Genomic DNA, 26195 nt, shown 5'->3' on the forward strand with positions numbered 1-26195 from the left:
AACATATTGCGATAGAATAGCTACTGCTTTCTTAATGTATAAATATTAGCACTGCGTTGGCCGGGAAACGAACCCGGGTCAACTGCTTGGAAGGCAGCTATGCTCACCACTATACCACCAACGCTCCATGGCACATGTTTTTTTTAAGCTCTAGACATCACAACCCTGAGTTCAATGACTATATTGCACCAGTATCAGAGGTATTTTTGGTTTACAGACCTACATGAAAATCAGGAAAAAAGTTCTTGCAACTGCTAAGGAACTGGAGATTGAAACCAATGCAAAAGCTGCGCAGAAAAGGAGAAAGGGAAAGCAGCAGTTCAAATCATTGAAATAAGCATATATTGGCAGCAAGGGAAAAACAGCAGGGTAGAGAAAGAAAACAGCTCCACGAAATTCACAGGAGATTGATAATAGCAGGACAAAAAAAGGGAATAATAGCGTTCCAAGCAGGCTCAGAAAGAAGTGCGAGGGTCCCATCTTTCGTTAATGGTCATAACTGTGCATCATTTCCTTTGAAGTGTAGGGTTGATTCTCTGACCATCTGTCTCCCTGACTTTGAGCAGAGACCGATAGTTGAGCAGTCTCTTCCCACAAAAAGCTGGCACAAGCCTGCTGTTTTCCGCTCTGGCAGCGTGGAAACGAGAGAGTGGTCCTCACAAGAAAAAAAAATCAATCCATGCTAGCAGAGGATGGTTTCGATCCATCGAACTCTGGGTTATGGGCCCAGCACGCTTCAGCTGCGCCACTCTGCTTCCTGTTCAAAATGCTGTGGTTATGCAGATCAGGAGCCTTCAGAGGAGTGGCATGGGATCGCTGGAGCTATTCTGGCAGGGCTCTCACCTCATTTGCCTAAGAATGTCACAAGGCATGCTGGGTGCAGAAAATCTTCGCCTTCCCCTCTCACAGTCAGTCATAGGGGAAAGTCAAGGCCCTCTCAGTCACTAGCCATGTCACGCCTTTGTCAAGACAGAAGCACCCCCACCCGCTCCTTCTCTGTGATCCTGCGCTACCATGCTCAGGTTTTGGCCTTACCTGGGAGCCAGAGGTGCACCCGGTGAGGGCTTGCCCGGTATGAGCGTTTGGGAGCGTTCGGGACGTGAGTGGACTTAGGACTGGAAGTTCTGTCCATTCGAAGCAGCCAACCTTCCTGCTGCAGACAGGGGCTGTTCCCTTGGGTTTCTTTCACCTTGCTCTCGGATAAATTTGGTTGTATGCTGCAGTTGCCTGCGATGACTACAAGGTGGCGCTGCTTTCAGGTAAGAGCACAAATATGCAGAAAATGTTGGGGACTTTTGCCACATTTATCGGTGGTGGGTCTCGCACATTTTTTCCAGGGGAGAAATATTGACCTGAAACACTTTTTACTGCAGAGATGCTGCAGTTCTAAAGGCTGGTCGGGCAGAAGGGCTTAGCCGTTTCATTGCCTGCCCCCCTGCAGCCCATTTATTACCAGCAGTTGTGAGTGGTGACTGCTGTTTGTAAAATATAAAAATTTCAGGACATAGAAAGTCGCAGACGGGGCTTTTGGGATGCCTGCCTATGTCTTTGTTTATTATTTATCTAATAGCTGAGTAATCTGGTCAAGATATTTCTCTTTTTTTTAACATATTGCGTTAGAATAGCTACTGCTTTCTTAATGTATAAATATTAGCACTGCGTTGGCCGGGAATCGAACCCGGGTCAACTGCTTGGAAGGCAGCTATGCTCACCACTATACCACCAACGCTCCATGGCATATGTTTTTTTTAAGCTCTAGACATCACAACCCTGAGTTCAATTACTATATTGCACCAGTATCAGAGGTATTTTTGGTTTACAGACCAACATGAAAATCAGGAAAAAAGTTCTTGCAACTGCTAAGGAACTGGAGATTGTAACCCATGCAAAAGCTGCGCAGAAAAGGAGAAAGGGAAAGCAGCAGTTCAAATCATTGAAATAAGCATATATTGGCAGCAAGGGAAAAACAGCAGGGTAGAGAAAGAAAACAGCTCCACGAAATTCACAGGAGATTGATAATAGCAGGACAAAAAAAGGGAACAATAGCGTTCCAAGCAGGCTCAGAAAGAAGTGCGAGGGTCCCATCTTTCGTTAATGGTCATAACTGTGCATCATTTCCTTTGAAGTGTAGGGTTGATTCTCTGACCATCTGTCTCCCTGACTTTGATCAGAGACCGATAGTTGAGCAGTCTCTTCCCACAAAAAGCTGGCACAAGCCTGCTGTTTTCCGCTCTGGCAGCGTGGAAACGAGAGAGTGGTCCTCACAAGAAAAAAAAAACAATCCATGCTAGCAGAGGATGGTTTCGATCCATCGACCTCTGGGTTATGAGCCCAGCACGCTTCCGCTGCGCCACTCTGCTTCCTGTTCAAAATGCTGTGGTTATGCAGATCAGGAGCCTTCAGAGGAGTGGCATGGGATCGCTGGAGCTATTCTGGCAGGGCTCTCACCTCATTTGCCTAAGAATGTCACAAGGCATGCTGGGTGCAGAAAATCTTCGCCTTCCCCTCTCACAGTCAGTCATAGGGGAAAGTCAAGTCCCTCTCAGTCACTAGCCATGTCACGCCTTTGTCAAGACAGAAGCACCCCCACCCGCTCCTTCTCTGTGATCCTGCGCTACCATGCTCAGGTTTTGGCCTTACCTGGGAGCCAGAGGTGCACCCGGTGAGGGCTTGCCCGGTATGAGCGTTTGGGAGCGTTCGGGACGTGAGTGGACTTAGGACTGGAAGTTCTGTCCATTCGAAGCAGCCAACCTTCCTGCTGCAGACAGGGGCTGTTCCCTTGGGTTTCTTTCACCTTGCTCTCGGATAAATTTGGTTGTATGCTGCAGTTGCCTGCGATGACTACAAGGTGGCGCTGCTTTCAGGTAAGAGCACAAATATGCAGAAAATGTTGGGGACTTTTGCCACATTTATCGGTGGTGGGTCTCGCACATTTTTTCCAGGGGAGAGATATTGACCTGAAACACTTTTTACTGCAGAGATGCTGCAGTTCTAAAGGCTGGTCGGGCAGAAGGGCTTAGCCGTTTCATTGCCTGCCCCCCTGCAGCCCATTTATTACCAGCAGTTGTGAGTGGTGACTGCTGTTTGTAAAATATAAAAATTTCAGGACATAGAAAGTCGCAGACGGGGCTTTTGGGATGCCTGCCTATGTCTTTGTTTATTATTTATCTAATAGATGAGTAATCTGGTCAAGATATTTCTCTTTTTTTTAACATATTGCGTTAGAATAGCTACTGCTTTCTTAATGTATAAATATTAGCACTGCGTTGGCCGGGAATCGAACCCGGGTCAACTGCTTGGAAGGCAGCTATGCTCACCACTATACCACCAACGCTCCATGGCATATGTTTTTTTTAAGCTCTAGACATCACAACCCTGAGTTCAATTACTTTATTGCACCAGTATCAGAGGTATTTTTGGTTTATAGACCAACATGAAAATCAGGAAAAAAGTTCTTGCAACTGCTAAGGAACTGGAGATTGAAACCCATGCAAAAGCTGCGCAGAAAAGGAGAAAGGGAAAGCAGCAGTTCAAATCATTGAAATAAGCATATATTGGCAGCAAGGGAAAAACAGCAGGGTAGAGAAAGAAAACAGCTCCACGAAATTCACAGGAGATTGATAATAGCAGGACAAAAAAAGGGAATAATAGCGTTCCAAGCAGGCTCAGAAAGAAGTGCGAGGGTCCCATCTTTCGTTAATGGTCATAACTGTGCATCATTTCCTTTGAAGTGTAGGGTTGATTCTCTGACCATCTGTCTCCCTGACTTTGAGCAGAGACCGATAGTTGAGCAGTCTCTTCCCACAAAAAGCTGGCACAAGCCTGCTGTTTTCCGCTCTGGCAGCGTGGAAACGAGAGAGTGGTCCTCACAAGAAAAAAAAATCAATCCATCGACCTCTGGGTTATGGGCCCAGCACGCTTCTGCTGCGCCACTCTGCTTCCTGTTCAAAATGCTGTGGTTATGCAGATCAGGAGCCTTCAGAGGAGTGGCATGGGATCGCTGGAGCTATTCTGGCAGGGCTCTCACCTCATTTGCCTAAGAATGTCACAAGGCATGCTGGGTGCAGAAAATCTTCGCCTTCCCCTCTCACAGTCAGTCATAGGGGAAAGTCAAGTCCCTCTCAGTCACTAGCCATGTCACGCCTTTGTCAAGACAGAAGCACCCCCACCCGCTCCTTCTCTGTGATCCTGCGCTACCATGCTCAGGTTTTGGCCTTACCTGGGAGACAGAGGTGCACCCGGTGAGGGCGAGCGTTTGGGAGCGTTCGGGACGTGAGTGGACTTAGGACTGGAAGTTCTGTCCATTCGAAGCAGCCAACCTTCCTGCTGCAGACAGGGGCTGTTCCCTTGGGTTTCTTTCACCTTGCTCTCGGATAAATTTGGTTGTATGCTGCAGTTGCCTGCGATGACTACAAGGTGGCGCTGCTTTCAGGTAAGAGCACAAATATGCAGAAAATGTTGGGGACTTTTGCCACATTTATCGGTGGTGGGTCTCGCACATTTTTTCCAGGGGAGAGATATTGACCTGAAACACTTTTTACTGCAGAGATGCTGCAGTTCTAAAGGCTGGTCGGGCAGAAGGGCTTAGCCGTTTCATTGCCTGCCCCCCTGCAGCCCATTTATTACCAGCAGTTGTGAGTGGTGACTGCTGTTTGTAAAATATAAAAATTTCAGGACATAGAAAGTCGCAGACGGGGCTTTTGGGATGCCTGCCTATGTCTTTGTTTATTATTTATCTAATAGCTGAGTAATCTGGTCAAGATATTTCTCTTTTTTTTAACATATTGCGTTAGAATAGCTACTGCTTTCTTAATGTATAAATATTAGCACTGCGTTGGCCGGGAATCGAACCCGGGTCAACTGCTTGGAAGGCAGCTTTGCTCACCACTATACCACCAACACTCCATGGCATATATTTTTTTTTAAGCTCTAGACATCACAACCCTTAGTTCAATTACTATATTGCACCAGTATCAGAGGTATTTTTGGTTTACAGACCAACATGAAAATCAGGAAAAAAGTTCTTGCAACTGCTAAGGAACTGGAGATTGAAACCCATGCAAAAGCTGCGCAGAAAAGGAGAAAGGGAAAGCAGCAGTTCAAATCATTGAAATAAGCATATATTGGCAGCAAGGGAAAAACAGCAGGGTAGAGAAAGAAAACAGCTCCACGAAATTCACAGGAGATTGATAATAGCAGGACAAAAAAAGGGAATAATAGCGTTCCAAGCAGGCTCAGAAAGAAGTGCGAGGGTCCCATCTTTCGTTAATGGTCATAACTGTGCATCATTTCCTTTGAAGTGTAGGGTTGATTCTCTGACCATCTGTCTCCCTGACTTTGTGCAGAGACCGATAGTTGAGCAGTCTCTTCCCACAAAAAGCTGGCACAAGCCTGCTGTTTTCCGCTCTGGCAGTGTGGAAACGAGAGAGTGGTCCTCACAAGAAAAAAAAATCAATCCATGCTAGCAGAGGATGGTTTCGATCCATCGACCTCTGGGTTATGGGCCCAGCACGCTTCCGCTGCGCCACTCTGCTTCCTGTTCAAAATGCTGTGGTTATGCAGATCAGGAGCCTTCAGAGGAGTGGCATGGGATCGCTGGAGCTATTCTGGCAGGGCTCTCACCTCATTTGCCTAAGAATGTCACAAGGCATGCTGGGTGCAGAAAATCTTCGCCTTCCCCTCTCACAGTCAGTCATAGGGGAAAGTCAAGGCCCTCTCAGTCACTAGACATGTCACGCATTTGTCAAGACATAAGCACCCCCACCCGCTCCTTCTCTGTGATCCTGCGCTACCATGCTCAGGTTTTGGCCTTACCTGGGAGCCAGAGGTGCACCCGGTGAGGGCTTGCCTGGTATGAGCGTTTGGGAGCGTTCGGGACGTGAGTGGACTTAAGACTGGAAGTTCTGTCCATTCGAAGCAGCCAACCTTCCTGCTGCAGACAGGGGCTGTTCCCTTGGGTTTCTTTCACCTTGCTCTCGGATAAATTTGGTTGTATGCTGCAGTTGCCTGCGATGACTACAAGGTGGCGCTGCTTTCAGGTAAGAGCACAAATATGCAGAAAATGTTGGGGACTTTTGCCACATTTATCGGTGGTGGGTCTCGCACATTTTTTCCAGGGGAGAGATATTGACCTGAAACACTTTTTACTGCAGAGATGCTGCAGTTCTAAAGGCTGGTCGGGCAGAAGGGCTTAGCCGTTTCATTGCCTGCCCCCCTGCAGCCCATTTATTACCAGCAGTTGTGAGTGGTGACTGCTGTTTGTAAAATATAAACATTTCAGGACATAGAAAGTCGCAGACAGGGCTTTTGGGATGCCTGCCTATGTCTTTGTTTATTATTTATCTAATAGCTGAGTAATCTGGTCAAGATATTTCTCTTTTTTTTAACATATTGCGTTAGAATAGCTACTGCTTTCTTAATGTATAAATATTAGCACTGCGTTGGCCGGGAATCGAACCCGGGTCAACTGCTTGGAAGGCAGCTATGCTCACCACTATACCACCAACGCTCCATGGCATATGTTTTTTTTAAGCTCTAGACATCACAACCCTGAGTTCAATTACTATATTGCACCAGTATCAGAGGTATTTTTGGTTTACAGACCAACATGAAAATCAGGAAAAAAGTTCTTGCAACTGCTAAGGAACTGGAGATTGAAACCCATGCAAAAGCTGCGCAGAAAAGGAGAAAGGGAAAGCAGCAGTTCAAATCATTGAAATAAGCATATATTGGCAGCAAGGGAAAAACAGCAGGGTAGAGAAAGAAAACAGCTCCACGAAATTCACAGGAGATTGATAATAGCAGGACAAAAAAAGGGAATAATAGCGTTCCAAGCAGGCTCAGAAAGAAGTGCGAGGGTCCCATCTTTCGTTAATGGTCATAACTGTGCATCATTTCCTTTGAAGTGTAGGGTTGATTCTCTGACCATCTGTCTCCCTGACTTTGAGCAGAGACCGATAGTTGAGCAGTCTCTTCCCACAAAAAGCTGGCACAAGCCTGCTGTTTTCCGCTCTGGCAGCGTGGAAACGAGAGAGTGGTCCTCACAAGAAAAAAAAATCAATCCATGCTAGCAGAGGATGGTTTCGATCCATCGACCTCTGGGTTATGAGCCCAGCACGCTTCCGCTGCGCCACTCTGCTTCCTGTTCAAAATGCTGTGGTTATGCAGATCAGGAGCCTTCAGAGGAGTGGCATGGGATCGCTGGAGCTATTCTGGCAGGGCTCTCACCTCATTTGCCTAAGAATGTCACAAGGCATGCTGGGTGCAGAAAATATTCGCCTTCCCCTCTCACAGTCAGTCATAGGGGAAAGTCAAGGCCCTCTCAGTCACTAGACATGTCACGCCTTTGTCAAGACAGAAGCAACCCCACCCGCTCCTTCTCTGTGATCCTGCGCTACCATGCTCAGGTTTTGGCCTTACCTGGGAGCCAGAGGTGCACCCAGTGAGGGCTTGCCCGGTATGAGAGTTTGGGAGCGTTCGGGACGTGAGTGGACTTAAGACTGGAAGTTCTGTCCATTCGAAGCAGCCAACCTTCCTGCTGCAGACAGGGGCTGTTCCCTTGGGTTTCTTTCACCTTGCTCTCGGATAAATTTGGTTGTATGCTGCAGTTGCCTGCGATGACTACAAGGTGGCGCTGCTTTCAGGTAAGAGCACAAATATGCAGAAAATGTTGGGGACTTTTGCCACATTTATCGGTGGTGGGTCTCGCACATTTTTTCCAGGGGAGAGATATTGACCTGAAACACTTTTTACTGCAGAGATGCTGCAGTTCTAAAGGCTGGTCGGGCAGAAGGGCTTAGCCGTTTCATTGCCTGCCCCCCTGCAGCCCATTTATTACCAGCAGTTGTGAGTGGTGACTGCTGTTTGTAAAATATAAAAATTTCAGGACATAGAAAGTCGCAGACGGGGCTTTTGGGATGCCTGCCTATGTCTTTGTTTATTATTTATCTAATAGCTGAGTAATCTGGTCAAGATATTTCTCTTTTTTTTAACATATTGCGTTAGAATAGCTACTGCTTTCTTAATGTATAAATGTTAGCACTGCGTTGGCCGGGAATCGAACCCGGGTCAACTGCTTGGAAGGCAGCTATGCTCACCACTATACCACCAACGCTCCATGGCATATGTTTTTTTTAAGCTCTAGACATCACAACCCTGAGTTCAATTACTATATTGCACCAGTATCAGAGGTATTTTTGGTTTACAGACCAACATGAAAATCAGGAAAAAAGTTCTTGCAACTGCTAAGGAACTGGAGATTGAAACCCATGCAAAAGCTGCGCAGAAAAGGAGAAAGGGAAAGCAGCAGTTCAAATCATTGAAATAAGCATATATTGGCAGCAAGGGAAAAACAGCAGGGTAGAGAAAGAAAACAGCTCCACGAAATTCACAGGAGATTGATAATAGCAGGACAAAAAAAGGGAATAATAGCGTTCCAAGCAGGCTCAGAAAGAAGTGCGAGGGTCCCATCTTTCGTTAATGGTCATAACTGTGCATCATTTCCTTTGAAGTGTAGGGTTGATTCTCTGACCATCTGTCTCCCTGACTTTGAGCAGAGACCAATAGTTGAGCAGTCTCTTCCCACAAAAAGCTGGCACAAGCCTGCTGTTTTCCGCTCTGGCAGCGTGGAAACGAGAGAGTGGTCCTCACAAGAAAAAAAAATCAATCCATGCTAGCAGAGGATGGTTTCGATCCATCGACCTCTGGGTTATGAGCCCAGCACGCTTCCGCTGCGCCACTCTGCTTCCTGTTCAAAATGCTGTGGTTATGCAGATCAGGAGCCTTCAGAGGAGTGGCATGGGATCGCTGGAGCTATTCTCGCAGGGCTCTCACCTCATTTGCCTAAGAATGTCACAAGGCATGCTGGGTGCAGAAAATCTTCGCCTTCCCCTCTCACAGTCAGTCATAGGGGAAAGTCAAGGCCCTCTCAGTCACTAGACATGTCACGCCTTTGTCAAGACAGAAGCAACCCCACCCGCTCCTTCTCTGTGATCCTGCGCTACCATGCTCAGGTTTTGGCCTTACCTGGGAGCCAGAGGTGCACCCAGTGAGGGCTTGCCCGGTATGAGAGTTTGGGAGCGTTCGGGACGTGAGTGGACTTAAGACTGGAAGTTCTGTCCATTCGAAGCAGCCAACCTTCCTGCTGCAGACAGGGGCTGTTCCCTTGGGTTTCTTTCACCTTGCTCTCGGATAAATTTGGTTGTATGCTGCAGTTGCCTGCGATGACTACAAGGTGGCGCTGCTTTCAGGTAAGAGCACAAATATGCAGAAAATGTTGGGGACTTTTGCCACATTTATCGGTGGTGGGTCTCGCACATTTTTTCCAGGGGAGAGATATTGACCTGAAACACTTTTTACTGCAGAGATGCTGCAGTTCTAAAGGCTGGTCGGGCAGAAGGGCTTAGCCGTTTCATTGCCTGCCCCCCTGCAGCCCATTTATTACCAGCAGTTGTGAGTGGTGACTGCTGTTTGTAAAATACAAAAATTTCAGGACATAGAAAGTCGCAGACGGGGCTTTTGGGATGCCTGCCTATGTCTTTGTTTATTATTTATCTAATAGCTGAGTAATCTGGTCAAGATATTTCTCTTTTTTTTAACATATTGCGTTAGAATAGCTACTGCTTTCTTAATGTATAAATATTAGCACTGCGTTGGCCGGGAATCGAACCCGGGTCAACTGCTTGGAAGGCAGCTATGCTCACCACTATACCACCAACACTCCATGGCATATGTTTTTTTTAAGCTCTAGACATCACAACCCTGAGTTCAATGACTATATTGCGCCAGTATCAGAGGTATTTTTGGTTTACAGACCAACATGAAAATCAGGAAAAAAGTTCTTGCAACTGCTAAGGAACTGGAGATTGAAACCCATGCAAAAGCTGCGCAGAAAAGGAGAAAGGGAAAGCAGCAGTTCAAATCATTGAAATAAGCATATATTGGCAGCAAGGGAAAAACAGCAGGGTAGAGAAAGAAAACAGCTCCACGAAATTCACAGGAGATTGATAATAGCAGGACAAAAAAAGGGAATAATAGCGTTCCAAGCAGGCTCAGAAAGAAGTGCGAGGGTCCCATCTTTCGTTAATGGTCATAACTGTGCATCATTTCCTTTGAAGTGTAGGGTTGATTCTCTGACCATCTGTCTCCCTGACTTTGAGCAGAGACCGATAGTTGAGCAGTCTCTTCCCACAAAAAGCTGGCACAAGCCTGCTGTTTTCCGCTCTGGCAGCGTGGAAACGAGAGAGTGGTCCTCACAAGAAAAAAAAAATCAATCCATGCTAGCAGAGAATGGTTTCGATCCATCGACCTCTGGGTTATGGGCCCAGCACGCTTCCGCTGCGCTACTCTGCTTCCTGTTCAAAATGCTGTGGTTATGCAGATCAGGAGCCTTCAGAGGAGTGGCATGGGATCGCTGGAGCTATTCTGGCAGGGCTCTCACCTCATTTGCCTAAGAATGTCACAAGGCATGCTGGGTGCAGAAAATCTTCGCCTTCCCCTCTCACAGTCAGTCATAGGGGAAAGTCAAGTCCCTCTCAGTCACTAGCCATGTCACGCCTTTGTCAAGACAGAAGCACCCCCACCCGCTCCTTCTCTGTGATCCTGCGCTACCATGCTCAGGTTTTGGCCTTACCTGGGAGCCAGAGGTGCACCCGGTGAGGGCTTGCCCGGTATGAGCGTTCGGGACGTGAGTGGACTTAGGACTGGAAGTTCTGTCCATTCGAAGCAGCCAACCTTCCTGCTGCAGACAGGGGCTGTTCCCTTGGGTTTCTTTCACCTTGCTCTCGGATAAATTTGGTTGTATGCTGCAGTTGCTTGCGATGACTACAAGGTGGCGCTGCTTTCAGGTAAGAGCACAAATATGCAGAAAATGTTGGGGACTTTTGCCACATTTATCGGTGGTGGGTCTCGCACATTTTTTCCAGGGGAGAGATATTGACCTGAAACACTTTTTACTGAAGAGATGCTGCAGTTCTAAAGGCTGGTCGGGCAGAAGGGCTTAGCCGTTTCATTGCCTGCCCCCCTGCAGCCCATTTATTACCAGCAGTTGTGAGTGGTGACTGCTGTTTGTAAAATATAAAAATTTCAGGACATGGAAAGTCGCAGACGGGGCTTTTGGGATGCCTGCTTATGTCTTTGTTTATTATTTATCTAATAGCTGAGTAATCTGGTCAAGATATTTCTCTTTTTTTTAACATATTGCGTTAGAATAGCTACTGCTTTCTTAATGTATAAATGTTAGCACTGCGTTGGCCGGGAATCGAACCCGGGTCAACTGCTTGGAAGGCAGCTATGCTCACCACTATACCACCAACGCTCCATGGCATATGTTTTTTTTAAGCTCTAGACATCACAACCCTGAGTTCAATTACTATATTGCACCAGTATCAGAGGTATTTTTGGTTTACAGAGCAACATGAAAATCAGGAAAAAAGTTCTTGCAACTGCTAAGGAACTGGAGATTGTAACCCATGCAAAAGCTGCGCAGAAAAGGAGAAAGGGAAAGCAGCAGTTCAAATCATTGAAATAAGCATATATTGGCAGCAAGGGAAAAACAGCAGGGTAGAGAAAGAAAACAGCTCCACGAAATTCACACCAGATTGATAATAGCAGGACAAAAAAAGGGAACAATAGCGTTCCAAGCAGGCTCAGAAAGAAGTGCGAGGGTCCCATCTTTCGTTAATGGTCATAACTGTGCATCATTTCCTTTGAAGTGTAGGGTTGATTCTCTGACCATCTGTCTCCCTGACTTTGATCAGAGACCGATAGTTGAGCAGTCTCTTCCCACAAAAAGCTGGCACAAGCCTGCTGTTTTCCGCTCTGGCAGCGTGGAAACGAGAGAGTGGTCCTCACAAGAAAAAAAAAACAATCCATGCTAGCAGAGGATGGTTTCGATCCATCGACCTCTGGGTTATGGGCCCAGCACGCTTCCGCTGCGCCACTTTGCTTCCTGTTCAAAATGCTGTGGTTATGCAGATCAGGAGCCTTCAGAGGAGTGGCATGGGATCGCTGGAGCTATTCTGGCAGGGCTCTCACCTCATTTGCCTAAGAATGTCACAAGGCATGCTGGGTGCAGAAAATCTTCGCCTTCCCCTCTCACAGTCAGTCATAGGGGAAAGTCAAGTCCCTCTCAGTCACTAGCCATGTCACGCCTTTGTCAAGACAGAAGCACCCCCACCCGCTCCTTCTCTGTGATCCTGCGCTACCATGCTCAGGTTTTGGCCTTACCTGGGAGCCAGAGGTGCACCCGGTGAGGGCTTGCCCGGTATGAGCGTTTGGGAGCGTTCGGGACGTGAGTGGACTTAGGACTGGAAGTTCTGTTCATTCGAAGCAGCCAACCTTCCTGCTGCAGACAGGGGCTGTTCCCTTGGGTTTCTTTCACCTTGCTCTCGGATAAATTTGGTTGTATGCTGCAGTTGCCTGCGATGACTACAAGGTGGCGCTGCTTTCAGGTAAGAGCACAAATATGCAGAAAATGTTGGGGACTTTTGCCACATTTATCGGTGGTGGGTCTCGCACATTTTTTCCAGGGGAGAGATATTGACCTGAAACACTTTTTACTGCAGAGATGCTGCAGTTCTAAAGGCTGGTCGGGCAGAAGGGCTTAGCCGTTTCATTGCCTGCCCCCCTGCAGCCCATTTATTATCAGCAGTTGTGAGTGGTGACTGCTGTTTGTAAAATATAAAAATTTCAGGACATAGAAAGTCGCAGACGGGGCTTTTGGGATGCCTGCCTATGTCTTTGTTTATTATTTATCTAATAGCTGAGTAATCTGGTCAAGATATTTCTCTTTTTTTTAACATATTGCGTTAGAATAGCTACTGCTTTCTTAATGTATAAATATTAGCACTGCGTTGGCCGGGAATCGAACCCGGATCAACTGCTTGGAAGGCAGCTATGCTCACCACTATACCACCAACGCTCCATGGCATATGTTTTTTTTAAGCTCTAGACATCACAACCCTGAGTTCAATTACTTTATTGCACCAGTATCAGAGGTATTTTTGGTTTACAGACCAACATGAAAATCAGGAAAAAAGTTCTTGCAACTGCTAAGGAACTGGAGATTGAAACCCATGCAAAAGCTGCGCAGAAAAGGAGAAAGGGAAAGCAGCAGTTCAAATCATTGAAATAAGCATATATTGGAAGCAAGGGAAAAACAGCAGGGTAGAGAAAGAAAACAGCTCCACGAAATTCACAGGAGATTGATAATAGCAGGACAAAAAAAGGGAATAATAGCGTTCCAAGCAGGCTCAGAAAGAAGTGCGAGGGTCCCATCTTTCGTTAATGGTCATAACTGTGCATCATTTCCTTTGAAGTGTAGGGTTGATTCTCTGACCATCTGTCTCGCTGACTTTGAGCAGAGACCGATAGTTGAGCAGTCTCTTCCCACAAAAAGCTGGCACAAGCCTGCTGTTTTCCGCTCTGGCAGCGTGGAAACGAGAGAGTGGTCCTCACAAGAAAAAAAAATCAATCCATCGACCTCTGGGTTATGGGCCCAGCACGCTTCTGCTGCGCCACTCTGCTTCCTGTTCAAAATGCTGTGGTTATGCAGATCAGGAGCCTTCAGAGGAGTGGCATGGGATCGCTGGAGCTATTCTGGCAGGGCTCTCACCTCATTTGCCTAAGAATGTCACAAGGCATGCTGGGTGCAGAAAATCTTCGCCTTCCCCTCTCACAGTCAGTCATAGGGGAAAGTCAAGTCCCTCTCAGTCACTAGCCATGTCACGCCTTTGTCAAGACAGAAGCACCCCGACCCCCTCCTTCTCTGTGATCCTGCACTACCATGCTCAGGTTTTGGCCTTACCTGGGAGCCAGAGGTGCACCCGGTGAGGGCTTGCCCGGTATGAGCGTTTGGGAGCGTTCGGGACGTGAGTGGACTTAGGACTGGAAGTTCTGTCCATTCGAAGCAGCCAACCTTCCTGCTGCAGACAGGGGCTGTTCCCTTGGGTTTCTCTCACCTTGCTCTCGGATAAATTTGGTTGTATGCTGCAGTTGCCTGCGATGACTACAAGGTGGCGCTGCTTTCAGGTAAGAGCACAAATATGCAGAAAATGTTGGGGACTTTTGCCACATTTATCGGTGGTGGGTCTCGCACATTTTTTCCAGGGGAGAGATATTGACCTGAAACACTTTTTACTGCAGAGATGCTGCAGTTCTAAAGGCTGGTCGGGCAGAAGGGCTTAGCCGTTTCATTGCCTGCCCCCCTGCAGCCCATTTATTACCAGCAGTTGTGAGTGGTGACTGCTGTTTGTAAAATATAAAAATTTCAGGACATAGAAAGTCGCAGACGGGGCTTTTGGGATGCCTGCCTATGTCTTTGTTTATTATTTATCTAATAGATGAGTAATCTGGTCAAGATATTTCTCTTTTTTTTAACATATTGCGTTAGAATAGCTACTGCTTTCTTAATGTATAAATATTAGCACTGCGTTGGCCGGGAATCGAACCCGGGTCAACTGCTTGGAAGGCAGCTATGCTCACCACTATACCACCAACGCTCCATGGCATATGTTTTTTTTAAGCTCTAGACATCACAACCCTGAGTTCAATTACTTTATTGCACCAGTATCAGAGGTATTTTTGGTTTATAGACCAACATGAAAATCAGGAAAAAAGTTCTTGCAACTGCTAAGGAACTGGAGATTGAAACCCATGCAAAAGCTGCGCAGAAAAGGAGAAAGGGAAAGCAGCAGTTCAAATCATTGAAATAAGCATATATTGGCAGCAAGGGAAAAACAGCAGGGTAGAGAAAGAAAACAGCTCCACGAAATTCACAGGAGATTGATAATAGCAGGACAAAAAAAGGGAATAATAGCGTTCCAAGCAGGCTCAGAAAGAAGTGCGAGGGTCCCATCTTTCGTTAATGGTCATAACTGTGCATCATTTCCTTTGAAGTGTAGGGTTGATTCTCTGACCATCTGTCTCCCTGACTTTGAGCAGAGACCGATAGTTGAGCAGTCTCTTCCCACAAAAAGCTGGCACAAGCCTGCTGTTTTCCGCTCTGGCAGCGTGGAAACGAGAGAGTGGTCCTCACAAGAAAAAAAAATCAATCCATCGACCTCTGGGTTATGGGCCCAGCACGCTTCTGCTGCGCCACTCTGCTTCCTGTTCAAAATGCTGTGGTTATGCAGATCAGGAGCCTTCAGAGGAGTGGCATGGGATCGCTGGAGCTATTCTGGCAGGGCTCTCACCTCATTTGCCTAAGAATGTCACAAGGCATGCTGGGTGCAGAAAATCTTCGCCTTCCCCTCTCACAGTCAGTCATAGGGGAAAGTCAAGTCCCTCTCAGTCACTAGCCATGTCACGCCTTTGTCAAGACAGAAGCACCCCCACCCGCTCCTTCTCTGTGATCCTGCGCTACCATGCTCAGGTTTTGGCCTTACCTGGGAGACAGAGGTGCACCCGGTGAGGGCGAGCGTTTGGGAGCGTTCGGGACGTGAGTGGACTTAGGACTGGAAGTTCTGTCCATTCGAAGCAGCCAACCTTCCTGCTGCAGACAGGGGCTGTTCCCTTGGGTTTCTTTCACCTTGCTCTCGGATAAATTTGGTTGTATGCTGCAGTTGCCTGCGATGACTACAAGGTGGCGCTGCTTTCAGGTAAGAGCACAAATATGCAGAAAATGTTGGGGACTTTTGCCACATTTATCGGTGGTGGGTCTCGCACATTTTTTCCAGGGGAGAGATATTGACCTGAAACACTTTTTACTGCAGAGATGCTGCAGTTCTAAAGGCTGGTCGGGCAGAAGGGCTTAGCCGTTTCATTGCCTGCCCCCCTGCAGCCCATTTATTACCAGCAGTTGTGAGTGGTGACTGCTGTTTGTAAAATATAAAAATTTCAGGACATAGAAAGTCGCAGACGGGGCTTTTGGGATGCCTGCCTATGTCTTTGTTTATTATTTATCTAATAGCTGAGTAATCTGGTCAAGATATTTCTCTTTTTTTTAACATATTGCGTTAGAATAGCTACTGCTTTCTTAATGTATAAATATTAGCACTGCGTTGGCCGGGAATCGAACCCGGGTCAACTGCTTGGAAGGCAGCTTTGCTCACCACTATACCACCAACACTCCATGGCATATATTTTTTTTTAAGCTCTAGACATCACAACCCTTAGTTCAATTACTATATTGCACCAGTATCAGAGGTATTTTTGGTTTACAGACCAACATGAAAATCAGGAAAAAAGTTCTTGCAACTGCTAAGGAACTGGAGATTGAAACCCATGCAAAAGCTGCGCAGAAAAGGAGAAAGGGAAAGCAGCAGTTCAAATCATTGAAATAAGCATATATTGGCAGCAAGGGAAAAACAGCAGGGTAGAGAAAGAAAACAGCTCCACGAAATTCACAGGAGATTGATAATAGCAGGACAAAAAAAGGGAATAATAGCGTTCCAAGCAGGCTCAGAAAGAAGTGCGAGGGTCCCATCTTTCGTTAATGGTCATAACTGTGCATCATTTCCTTTGAAGTGTAGGGTTGATTCTCTGACCATCTGTCTCCCTGACTTTGTGCAGAGACCGATAGTTGAGCAGTCTCTTCCCACAAAAAGCTGGCACAAGCCTGCTGTTTTCCGCTCTGGCAGTGTGGAAACGAGAGAGTGGTCCTCACAAGAAAAAAAAATCAATCCATGCTAGCAGAGGATGGTTTCGATCCATCAACCTCTGGGTTATGGGCCCAGCACGCTTCCGCTGCGCCACTCTGCTTCCTGTTCAAAATGCTGTGGTTATGCAGATCAGGAGCCTTCAGAGGAGTGGCATGGGATCGCTGGAGCTATTCTGGCAGGGCTCTCACCTCATTTGCCTAAGAATGTCACAAGGCATGCTGGGTGCAGAAAATCTTCGCCTTCCCCTCTCACAGTCAGTCATAGGGGAAAGTCAAGGCCCTCTCAGTCACTAGACATGTCACGCATTTGTCAAGACATAAGCACCCCCACCCGCTCCTTCTCTGTGATCCTGCGCTACCATGCTCAGGTTTTGGCCTTACCTGGGAGCCAGAGGTGCACCCGGTGAGGGCTTGCCTGGTATGAGCGTTTGGGAGCGTTCGGGACGTGAGTGGACTTAAGACTGGAAGTTCTGTCCATTCGAAGCAGCCAACCTTCCTGCTGCAGACAGGGGCTGTTCCCTTGGGTTTCTTTCACCTTGCTCTCGGATAAATTTGGTTGTATGCTGCAGTTGCCTGCGATGACTACAAGGTGGCGCTGCTTTCAGGTAAGAGCACAAATATGCAGAAAATGTTGGGGACTTTTGCCACATTTATCGGTGGTGGGTCTCGCACATTTTTTCCAGGGGAGAGATATTGACCTGAAACACTTTTTACTGCAGAGATGCTGCAGTTCTAAAGGCTGGTCGGGCAGAAGGGCTTAGCCGTTTCATTGCCTGCCCCCCTGCAGCCCATTTATTACCAGCAGTTGTGAGTGGTGACTGCTGTTTGTAAAATATAAACATTTCAGGACATAGAAAGTCGCAGACAGGGCTTTTGGGATGCCTGCCTATGTCTTTGTTTATTATTTATCTAATAGCTGAGTAATCTGGTCAAGATATTTCTCTTTTTTTTAACATATTGCGTTAGAATAGCTACTGCTTTCTTAATGTATAAATATTAGCACTGCGTTGGCCGGGAATCGAACCCGGGTCAACTGCTTGGAAGGCAGCTATGCTCACCACTATACCACCAACGCTCCATGGCATATGTTTTTTTTAAGCTCTAGACATCACAACCCTGAGTTCAATTACTATATTGCACCAGTATCAGAGGTATTTTTGGTTTACAGACCAACATGAAAATCAGGAAAAAAGTTCTTGCAACTGCTAAGGAACTGGAGATTGAAACCCATGCAAAAGCTGCGCAGAAAAGGAGAAAGGGAAAGCAGCAGTTCAAATCATTGAAATAAGCATATATTGGCAGCAAGGGAAAAACAGCAGGGTAGAGAAAGAAAACAGCTCCACGAAATTCACAGGAGATTGATAATAGCAGGACAAAAAAAGGGAATAATAGCGTTCCAAGCAGGCTCAGAAAGAAGTGCGAGGGTCCCATCTTTCGTTAATGGTCATAACTGTGCATCATTTCCTTTGAAGTGTAGGGTTGATTCTCTGACCATCTGTCTCCCTGACTTTGAGCAGAGACCGATAGTTGAGCAGTCTCTTCCCACAAAAAGCTGGCACAAGCCTGCTGTTTTCCGCTCTGGCAGCGTGGAAACGAGAGAGTGGTCCTCACAAGAAAAAAAAATCAATCCATGCTAGCAGAGGATGGTTTCGATCCATCGACCTCTGGGTTATGAGCCCAGCACGCTTCCGCTGCGCCACTCTGCTTCCTGTTCAAAATGCTGTGGTTATGCAGATCAGGAGCCTTCAGAGGAGTGGCATGGGATCGCTGGAGCTATTCTGGCAGGGCTCTCACCTCATTTGCCTAAGAATGTCACAAGGCATGCTGGGTGCAGAAAATATTCGCCTTCCCCTCTCACAGTCAGTCATAGGGGAAAGTCAAGGCCCTCTCAGTCACTAGACATGTCACGCCTTTGTCAAGACAGAAGCAACCCCACCCGCTCCTTCTCTGTGATCCTGCGCTACCATGCTCAGGTTTTGGCCTTACCTGGGAGCCAGAGGTGCACCCAGTGAGGGCTTGCCCGGTATGAGAGTTTGGGAGCGTTCGGGACGTGAGTGGACTTAAGACTGGAAGTTCTGTCCATTCGAAGCAGCCAACCTTCCTGCTGCAGACAGGGGCTGTTCCCTTGGGTTTCTTTCACCTTGCTCTCGGATAAATTTGGTTGTATGCTGCAGTTGCCTGCGATGACTACAAGGTGGCGCTGCTTTCAGGTAAGAGCACAAATATGCAGAAAATGTTGGGGACTTTTGCCACATTTATCGGTGGTGGGTCTCGCACATTTTTTCCAGGGGAGAGATATTGACCTGAAACACTTTTTACTGCAGAGATGCTGCAGTTCTAAAGGCTGGTCGGGCAGAAGGGCTTAGCCGTTTCATTGCCTGCCCCCCTGCAGCCCATTTATTACCAGCAGTTGTGAGTGGTGACTGCTGTTTGTAAAATATAAAAATTTCAGGACATAGAAAGTCGCAGACGGGGCTTTTGGGATGCCTGCCTATGTCTTTGTTTATTATTTATCTAATAGCTGAGTAATCTGGTCAAGATATTTCTCTTTTTTTTAACATATTGCGTTAGAATAGCTACTGCTTTCTTAATGTATAAATGTTAGCACTGCGTTGGCCGGGAATCGAACCCGGGTCAACTGCTTGGAAGGCAGCTATGCTCACCACTATACCACCAACGCTCCATGGCATATGTTTTTTTTAAGCTCTAGACATCACAACCCTGAGTTCAATTACTATATTGCACCAGTATCAGAGGTATTTTTGGTTTACAGACCAACATGAAAATCAGGAAAAAAGTTCTTGCAACTGCTAAGGAACTGGAGATTGAAACCCATGCAAAAGCTGCGCAGAAAAGGAGAAAGGGAAAGCAGCAGTTCAAATCATTGAAATAAGCATATATTGGCAGCAAGGGAAAAACAGCAGGGTAGAGAAAGAAAACAGCTCCACGAAATTCACAGGAGATTGATAATAGCAGGACAAAAAAAGGGAATAATAGCGTTCCAAGCAGGCTCAGAAAGAAGTGCGAGGGTCCCATCTTTCGTTAATGGTCATAACTGTGCATCATTTCCTTTGAAGTGTAGGGTTGATTCTCTGACCATCTGTCTCCCTGACTTTGAGCAGAGACCGATAGTTGAGCAGTCTCTTCCCACAAAAAGCTGGCACAAGCCTGCTGTTTTCCGCTCTGGCAGCGTGGAAACGAGAGAGTGGTCCTCACAAGAAAAAAAAATCAATCCATGCTAGCAGAGGATGGTTTCGATCCATCGACCTCTGGGTTATGAGCCCAGCACGCTTCCGCTGCGCCACTCTGCTTCCTGTTCAAAATGCTGTGGTTATGCAGATCAGGAGCCTTCAGAGGAGTGGCATGGGATCGCTGGAGCTATTCTGGCAGGGCTCTCACCTCATTTGCCTAAGAATGTCACAAGGCATGCTGGGTGCAGAAAATCTTCGCCTTCCCCTCTCACAGTCAGTCATAGGGGAAAGTCAAGGCCCTCTCAGTCACTAGACATGTCACGCCTTTGTCAAGACAGAAGCAACCCCACCCGCTCCTTCTCTGTGATCCTGCGCTACCATGCTCAGGTTTTGGCCTTACCTGGGAGCCAGAGGTGCACCCAGTGAGGGCTTGCCCGGTATGAGAGTTTGGGAGCGTTCGGGACGTGAGTGGACTTAAGACTGGAAGTTCTGTCCATTCGAAGCAGCCAACCTTCCTGCTGCAGACAGGGGCTGTTCCCTTGGGTTTCTTTCACCTTGCTCTCGGATAAATTTGGTTGTATGCTGCAGTTGCCTGCGATGACTACAAGGTGGCGCTGCTTTCAGGTAAGAGCACAAATATGCAGAAAATGTTGGGGACTTTTGCCACATTTATCGGTGGTGGGTCTCGCACATTTTTTCCAGGGGAGAGATATTGACCTGAAACACTTTTTACTGCAGAGATGCTGCAGTTCTAAAGGCTGGTCGGGCAGAAGGGCTTAGCCGTTTCATTGCCTGCCCCCCTGCAGCCCATTTATTACCAGCAGTTGTGAGTGGTGACTGCTGTTTGTAAAATACAAAAATTTCAGGACATAGAAAGTCGCAGACGGGGCTTTTGGGATGCCTGCCTATGTCTTTGTTTATTATTTATCTAATAGCTGAGTAATCTGGTCAAGATATTTCTCTTTTTTTTAACATATTGCGTTAGAATAGCTACTGCTTTCTTAATGTATAAATATTAGCACTGCGTTGGCCGGGAATCGAACCCGGGTCAACTGCTTGGAAGGCAGCTATGCTCACCACTATACCACCAACACTCCATGGCATATGTTTTTTTTAAGCTCTAGACATCACAACCCTGAGTTCAATGACTATATTGCGCCAGTATCAGAGGTATTTTTGGTTTACAGACCAACATGAAAATCAGGAAAAAAGTTCTTGCAACTGCTAAGGAACTGGAGATTGAAACCCATGCAAAAGCTGCGCAGAAAAGGAGAAAGGGAAAGCAGCAGTTCAAATCATTGAAATAAGCATATATTGGCAGCAAGGGAAAAACAGCAGGGTAGAGAAAGAAAACAGCTCCACGAAATTCACAGGAGATTGATAATAGCAGGACAAAAAAAGGGAATAATAGCGTTCCAAGCAGGCTCAGAAAGAAGTGCGAGGGTCCCATCTTTCGTTAATGGTCATAACTGTGCATCATTTCCTTTGAAGTGTAGGGTTGATTCTCTGACCATCTGTCTCCCTGACTTTGAGCAGAGACCGATAGTTGAGCAGTCTCTTCCCACAAAAAGCTGGCACAAGCCTGCTGTTTTCCGCTCTGGCAGCGTGGAAACGAGAGAGTGGTCCTCACAAGAAAAAAAAAATCAATCCATGCTAGCAGAGAATGGTTTCGATCCATCGACCTCTGGGTTATGGGCCCAGCACGCTTCCGCTGCGCTACTCTGCTTCCTGTTCAAAATGCTGTGGTTATGCAGATCAGGAGCCTTCAGAGGAGTGGCATGGGATCGCTGGAGCTATTCTGGCAGGGCTCTCACCTCATTTGCCTAAGAATGTCACAAGGCATGCTGGGTGCAGAAAATCTTCGCCTTCCCCTCTCACAGTCAGTCATAGGGGAAAGTCAAGTCCCTCTCAGTCACTAGCCATGTCACGCCTTTGTCAAGACAGAAGCACCCCCACCCGCTCCTTCTCTGTGATCCTGCGCTACCATGCTCAGGTTTTGGCCTTACCTGGGAGCCAGAGGTGCACCCGGTGAGGGCTTGCCCGGTATGAGCGTTCGGGACGTGAGTGGACTTAGGACTGGAAGTTCTGTCCATTCGAAGCAGCCAACCTTCCTGCTGCAGACAGGGGCTGTTCCCTTGGGTTTCTTTCACCTTGCTCTCGGATAAATTTGGTTGTATGCTGCAGTTGCTTGCGATGACTACAAGGTGGCGCTGCTTTCAGGTAAGAGCACAAATATGCAGAAAATGTTGGGGACTTTTGCCACATTTATCGGTGGTGGGTCTCGCACATTTTTTCCAGGGGAGAGATATTGACCTGAAACACTTTTTACTGCAGAGATGCTGCAGTTCTAAAGGCTGGTCGGGCAGAAGGGCTTAGCCGTTTCATTGCCTGCCCCCCTGCAGCCCATTTATTACCAGCAGTTGTGAGTGGTGACTGCTGTTTGTAAAATATAAAAATTTCAGGACATGGAAAGTCGCAGACGGGGCTTTTGGGATGCCTGCTTATGTCTTTGTTTATTATTTATCTAATAGCTGAGTAATCTGGTCAAGATATTTCTCTTTTTTTTAACATATTGCGTTAGAATAGCTACTGCTTTCTTAATGTATAAATGTTAGCACTGCGTTGGCCGGGAATCGAACCCGGGTCAACTGCTTGGAAGGCAGCTATGCTCACCACTATACCACCAACGCTCCATGGCATATGTTTTTTTTAAGCTCTAGACATCACAACCCTGAGTTCAATTACTATATTGCACCAGTATCAGAGGTATTTTTGGTTTACAGAGCAACATGAAAATCAGGAAAAAAGTTCTTGCAACTGCTAAGGAACTGGAGATTGTAACCCATGCAAAAGCTGCGCAGAAAAGGAGAAAGGGAAAGCAGCAGTTCAAATCATTGAAATAAGCATATATTGGCAGCAAGGGAAAAACAGCAGGGTAGAGAAAGAAAACAGCTCCACGAAATTCACACCAGATTGATAATAGCAGGACAAAAAAAGGGAACAATAGCGTTCCAAGCAGGCTCAGAAAGAAGTGCGAGGGTCCCATCTTTCGTTAATGGTCATAACTGTGCATCATTTCCTTTGAAGTGTAGGGTTGATTCTCTGACCATCTGTCTCCCTGACTTTGATCAGAGACCGATAGTTGAGCAGTCTCTTCCCACAAAAAGCTGGCACAAGCCTGCTGTTTTCCGCTCTGGCAGCGTGGAAACGAGAGAGTGGTCCTCACAAGAAAAAAAAACCAATCCATGCTAGCAGAGGATGGTTTCGATCCATCGACCTCTGGGTTATGGGCCCAGCACGCTTCCGCTGCGCCACTTTGCTTCCTGTTCAAAATGCTGTGGTTATGCAGATCAGGAGCCTTCAGAGGAGTGGCATGGGATCGCTGGAGCTATTCTGGCAGGGCTCTCACCTCATTTGCCTAAGAATGTCACAAGGCATGCTGGGTGCAGAAAATCTTCGCCTTCCCCTCTCACAGTCAGTCATAGGGGAAAGTCAAGTCCCTCTCAGTCACTAGCCATGTCACGCCTTTGTCAAGACAGAAGCACCCCCACCCGCTCCTTCTCTGTGATCCTGCGCTACCATGCTCAGGTTTTGGCCTTACCTGGGAGCCAGAGGTGCACCCGGTGAGGGCTTGCCCGGTATGAGCGTTTGGGAGCGTTCGGGACGTGAGTGGACTTAGGACTGGAAGTTCTGTTCATTCGAAGCAGCCAACCTTCCTGCTGCAGACAGGGGCTGTTCCCTTGGGTTTCTTTCACCTTGCTCTCGGATAAATTTGGTTGTATGCTGCAGTTGCCTGCGATGACTACAAGGTGGCGCTGCTTTCAGGTAAGAGCACAAATATGCAGAAAATGTTGGGGACTTTTGCCACATTTATCGGTGGTGGGTCTCGCACATTTTTTCCAGGGGAGAGATATTGACCTGAAACACTTTTTACTGCAGAGATGCTGCAGTTCTAAAGGCTGGTCGGGCAGAAGGGCTTAGCCGTTTCATTGCCTGCCCCCCTGCAGCCCATTTATTATCAGCAGTTGTGAGTGGTGACTGCTGTTTGTAAAATATAAAAATTTCAGGACATAGAAAGTCGCAGACGGGGCTTTTGGGATGCCTGCCTATGTCTTTGTTTATTATTTATCTAATAGCTGAGTAATCTGGTCAAGATATTTCTCTTTTTTTTAACATATTGCGTTAGAATAGCTACTGCTTTCTTAATGTATAAATATTGGCACTGCGTTGGCCGGGAATCGAACCCGGATCAACTGCTTGGAAGGCAGCTATGCTCACCACTATACCACCAACGCTCCATGGCATATGTTTTTTTTAAGCTCTAGACATCACAACCCTGAGTTCAATTACTTTATTGCACCAGTATCAGAGGTATTTTTGGTTTACAGACCAACATGAAAATCAGGAAAAAAGTTCTTGCAACTGCTAAGGAACTGGAGATTGAAACCCATGCAAAAGCTGCGCAGAAAAGGAGAAAGGGAAAGCAGCAGTTCAAATCATTGAAATAAGCATATATTGGAAGCAAGGGAAAAACAGCAGGGTAGAGAAAGAAAACAGCTCCACGAAATTCACAGGAGATTGATAATAGCAGGACAAAAAAAGGGAATAATAGCGTTCCAAGCAGGCTCAGAAAGAAGTGCGAGGGTCCCATCTTTCGTTAATGGTCATAACTGTGCATCATTTCCTTTGAAGTGTAGGGTTGATTCTCTGACCATCTGTCTCGCTGACTTTGAGCAGAGACCGATAGTTGAGCAGTCTCTTCCCACAAAAAGCTGGCACAAGCCTGCTGTTTTCCGCTCTGGCAGCGTGGAAACGAGAGAGTGGTCCTCACAAGAAAAAAAAATCAATCCATCGACCTCTGGGTTATGGGCCCAGCACGCTTCTGCTGCGCCACTCTGCTTCCTGTTCAAAATGCTGTGGTTATGCAGATCAGGAGCCTTCAGAGGAGTGGCATGGGATCGCTGGAGCTATTCTGGCAGGGCTCTCACCTCATTTGCCTAAGAATGTCACAAGGCATGCTGGGTGCAGAAAATCTTCGCCTTCCCCTCTCACAGTCAGTCATAGGGGAAAGTCAAGTCCCTCTCAGTCACTAGCCATGTCACGCCTTTGTCAAGACAGAAGCACCCCGACCCCCTCCTTCTCTGTGATCCTGCACTACCATGCTCAGGTTTTGGCCTTACCTGGGAGCCAGAGGTGCACCCGGTGAGGGCTTGCCCGGTATGAGCGTTTGGGAGCGTTCGGGACGTGAGTGGACTTAGGACTGGAAGTTCTGTCCATTCGAAGCAGCCAACCTTCCTGCTGCAGACAGGGGCTGTTCCCTTGGGTTTCTCTCACCTTGCTCTCGGATAAATTTGGTTGTATGCTGCAGTTGCCTGCGATGACTACAAGGTGGCGCTGCTTTCAGGTAAGAGCACAAATATGCAGAAAATGTTGGGGACTTTTGCCACATTTGTCGGCGGTGGGTCTCGCACATTTTTTCCAGGGGAGAGATATTGACCTGAAACACTTTTTACTGCAGAGATGCTGCAGTTCTAAAGGCTGGTCGGGCAGAAGGGCTTAGCCATTTCATTGCCTGCCCCCCTGCAGCCCATTTATTACCAGCAGTTGTGAGTGGTGACTGCTGTTTGTAAAATATAAAAATTTCAGGACATAGAAAGTCGCAGACGGGGCTTTTGGGATGCCTGCCTATGTCTTTGTGTATTATTTATCTAATAGCTGAGTAATCTGGTCAAGATATTTCTCTTTTTTTTAACATATTGCGTTAGAATAGCTACTGCTTTCTTAATGTATAAATATTAGCACTGCGTTGGCCGGGAATCGAACCCGGGTCAACTGCTTGGAAGTCAGCTTTGCTCACCACTATACCACCAACACTCCATGGCATATGTTTTTTTTAAGCTCTAGACATCACAACCCTGAGTTCAATGACTATATTGCACCAGTATCAGAGGTATTTTTGGTTTACAGACCAACATGAAAATCAGGAAAGAAGTACTTGCAACTGCTAAGGAACTGGAGATTGAAACCCATGCAAAAGCTGCGCAGAAAAGGAGAAAGGGAAAGCAGCAGTTCAAATCATTGAAATAAGCATATATTGGCAGCAAGGGAAAAACAGCAGGGTAGAGAAAGAAAACAGCTCCACAAAATTCACAGGAGATTGATAATAGCAGGACAAAAAAAGGGAATAATAGCGTTCCAAGCAGGCTCAGAAAGAAGTGTGAGGGTCCCATCTTTCGTTAATGGTCATAACTGTGCATCATTTCCTTTGAAGTGTAGGGTTGATTCTCTGACCATCTGTCTCCCTGACTTTGTGCAGAGACCGATAGTTGAGCAGTCTCTTCCCACAAAAAGCTGGCACAAGCCTGCTGTTTTCCGCTCTGGCAGCGTGGAAACGAGAGAGTGGTCCT

General features: G+C 46.9%; 13 non-coding genes across 13 annotated transcripts; all 13 read right to left on the reverse strand.

Moving 5' to 3' along the window:
- Positions 1-1657: 1657 nt before the first annotated feature.
- TRNAG-UCC (transfer RNA glycine (anticodon UCC)) lies at positions 1658-1729 on the reverse strand. Its single transcript has one exon. It is a non-coding gene; the product is annotated as a tRNA-Gly (tRNA).
- A 1533-nt stretch (positions 1730-3262) lies between these two features.
- Positions 3263-3334, reverse strand: TRNAG-UCC (transfer RNA glycine (anticodon UCC)). The gene has a single exon. It is a non-coding gene; the product is annotated as a tRNA-Gly (tRNA).
- A 3102-nt stretch (positions 3335-6436) lies between these two features.
- On the reverse strand, positions 6437-6508 carry TRNAG-UCC (transfer RNA glycine (anticodon UCC)). Its single transcript has one exon. It is a non-coding gene; the product is annotated as a tRNA-Gly (tRNA).
- A 1533-nt stretch (positions 6509-8041) lies between these two features.
- Positions 8042-8113, reverse strand: TRNAG-UCC (transfer RNA glycine (anticodon UCC)). Its single transcript has one exon. It is a non-coding gene; the product is annotated as a tRNA-Gly (tRNA).
- A 1533-nt stretch (positions 8114-9646) lies between these two features.
- On the reverse strand, positions 9647-9718 carry TRNAG-UCC (transfer RNA glycine (anticodon UCC)). Its single transcript has one exon. It is a non-coding gene; the product is annotated as a tRNA-Gly (tRNA).
- Positions 9719-11242: 1524 nt separating this feature from the next.
- TRNAG-UCC (transfer RNA glycine (anticodon UCC)) lies at positions 11243-11314 on the reverse strand. The gene has a single exon. It is a non-coding gene; the product is annotated as a tRNA-Gly (tRNA).
- Positions 11315-12847: 1533 nt separating this feature from the next.
- TRNAG-UCC (transfer RNA glycine (anticodon UCC)) lies at positions 12848-12919 on the reverse strand. Its single transcript has one exon. It is a non-coding gene; the product is annotated as a tRNA-Gly (tRNA).
- A 1507-nt stretch (positions 12920-14426) lies between these two features.
- Positions 14427-14498, reverse strand: TRNAG-UCC (transfer RNA glycine (anticodon UCC)). The gene has a single exon. It is a non-coding gene; the product is annotated as a tRNA-Gly (tRNA).
- A 3102-nt stretch (positions 14499-17600) lies between these two features.
- On the reverse strand, positions 17601-17672 carry TRNAG-UCC (transfer RNA glycine (anticodon UCC)). Its single transcript has one exon. It is a non-coding gene; the product is annotated as a tRNA-Gly (tRNA).
- A 1533-nt stretch (positions 17673-19205) lies between these two features.
- TRNAG-UCC (transfer RNA glycine (anticodon UCC)) lies at positions 19206-19277 on the reverse strand. Its single transcript has one exon. It is a non-coding gene; the product is annotated as a tRNA-Gly (tRNA).
- Positions 19278-20810: 1533 nt separating this feature from the next.
- TRNAG-UCC (transfer RNA glycine (anticodon UCC)) lies at positions 20811-20882 on the reverse strand. The gene has a single exon. It is a non-coding gene; the product is annotated as a tRNA-Gly (tRNA).
- A 1524-nt stretch (positions 20883-22406) lies between these two features.
- Positions 22407-22478, reverse strand: TRNAG-UCC (transfer RNA glycine (anticodon UCC)). Its single transcript has one exon. It is a non-coding gene; the product is annotated as a tRNA-Gly (tRNA).
- A 1533-nt stretch (positions 22479-24011) lies between these two features.
- On the reverse strand, positions 24012-24083 carry TRNAG-UCC (transfer RNA glycine (anticodon UCC)). The gene has a single exon. It is a non-coding gene; the product is annotated as a tRNA-Gly (tRNA).
- Between the last annotated feature and the right edge of the window lie 2112 nt (positions 24084-26195).

Source organism: Pleurodeles waltl, unplaced genomic scaffold, assembly GCF_031143425.1.
Source record: "Pleurodeles waltl isolate 20211129_DDA unplaced genomic scaffold, aPleWal1.hap1.20221129 scaffold_69, whole genome shotgun sequence".
Lineage (NCBI taxonomy): Eukaryota > Metazoa > Chordata > Amphibia > Caudata > Salamandridae > Pleurodeles > Pleurodeles waltl.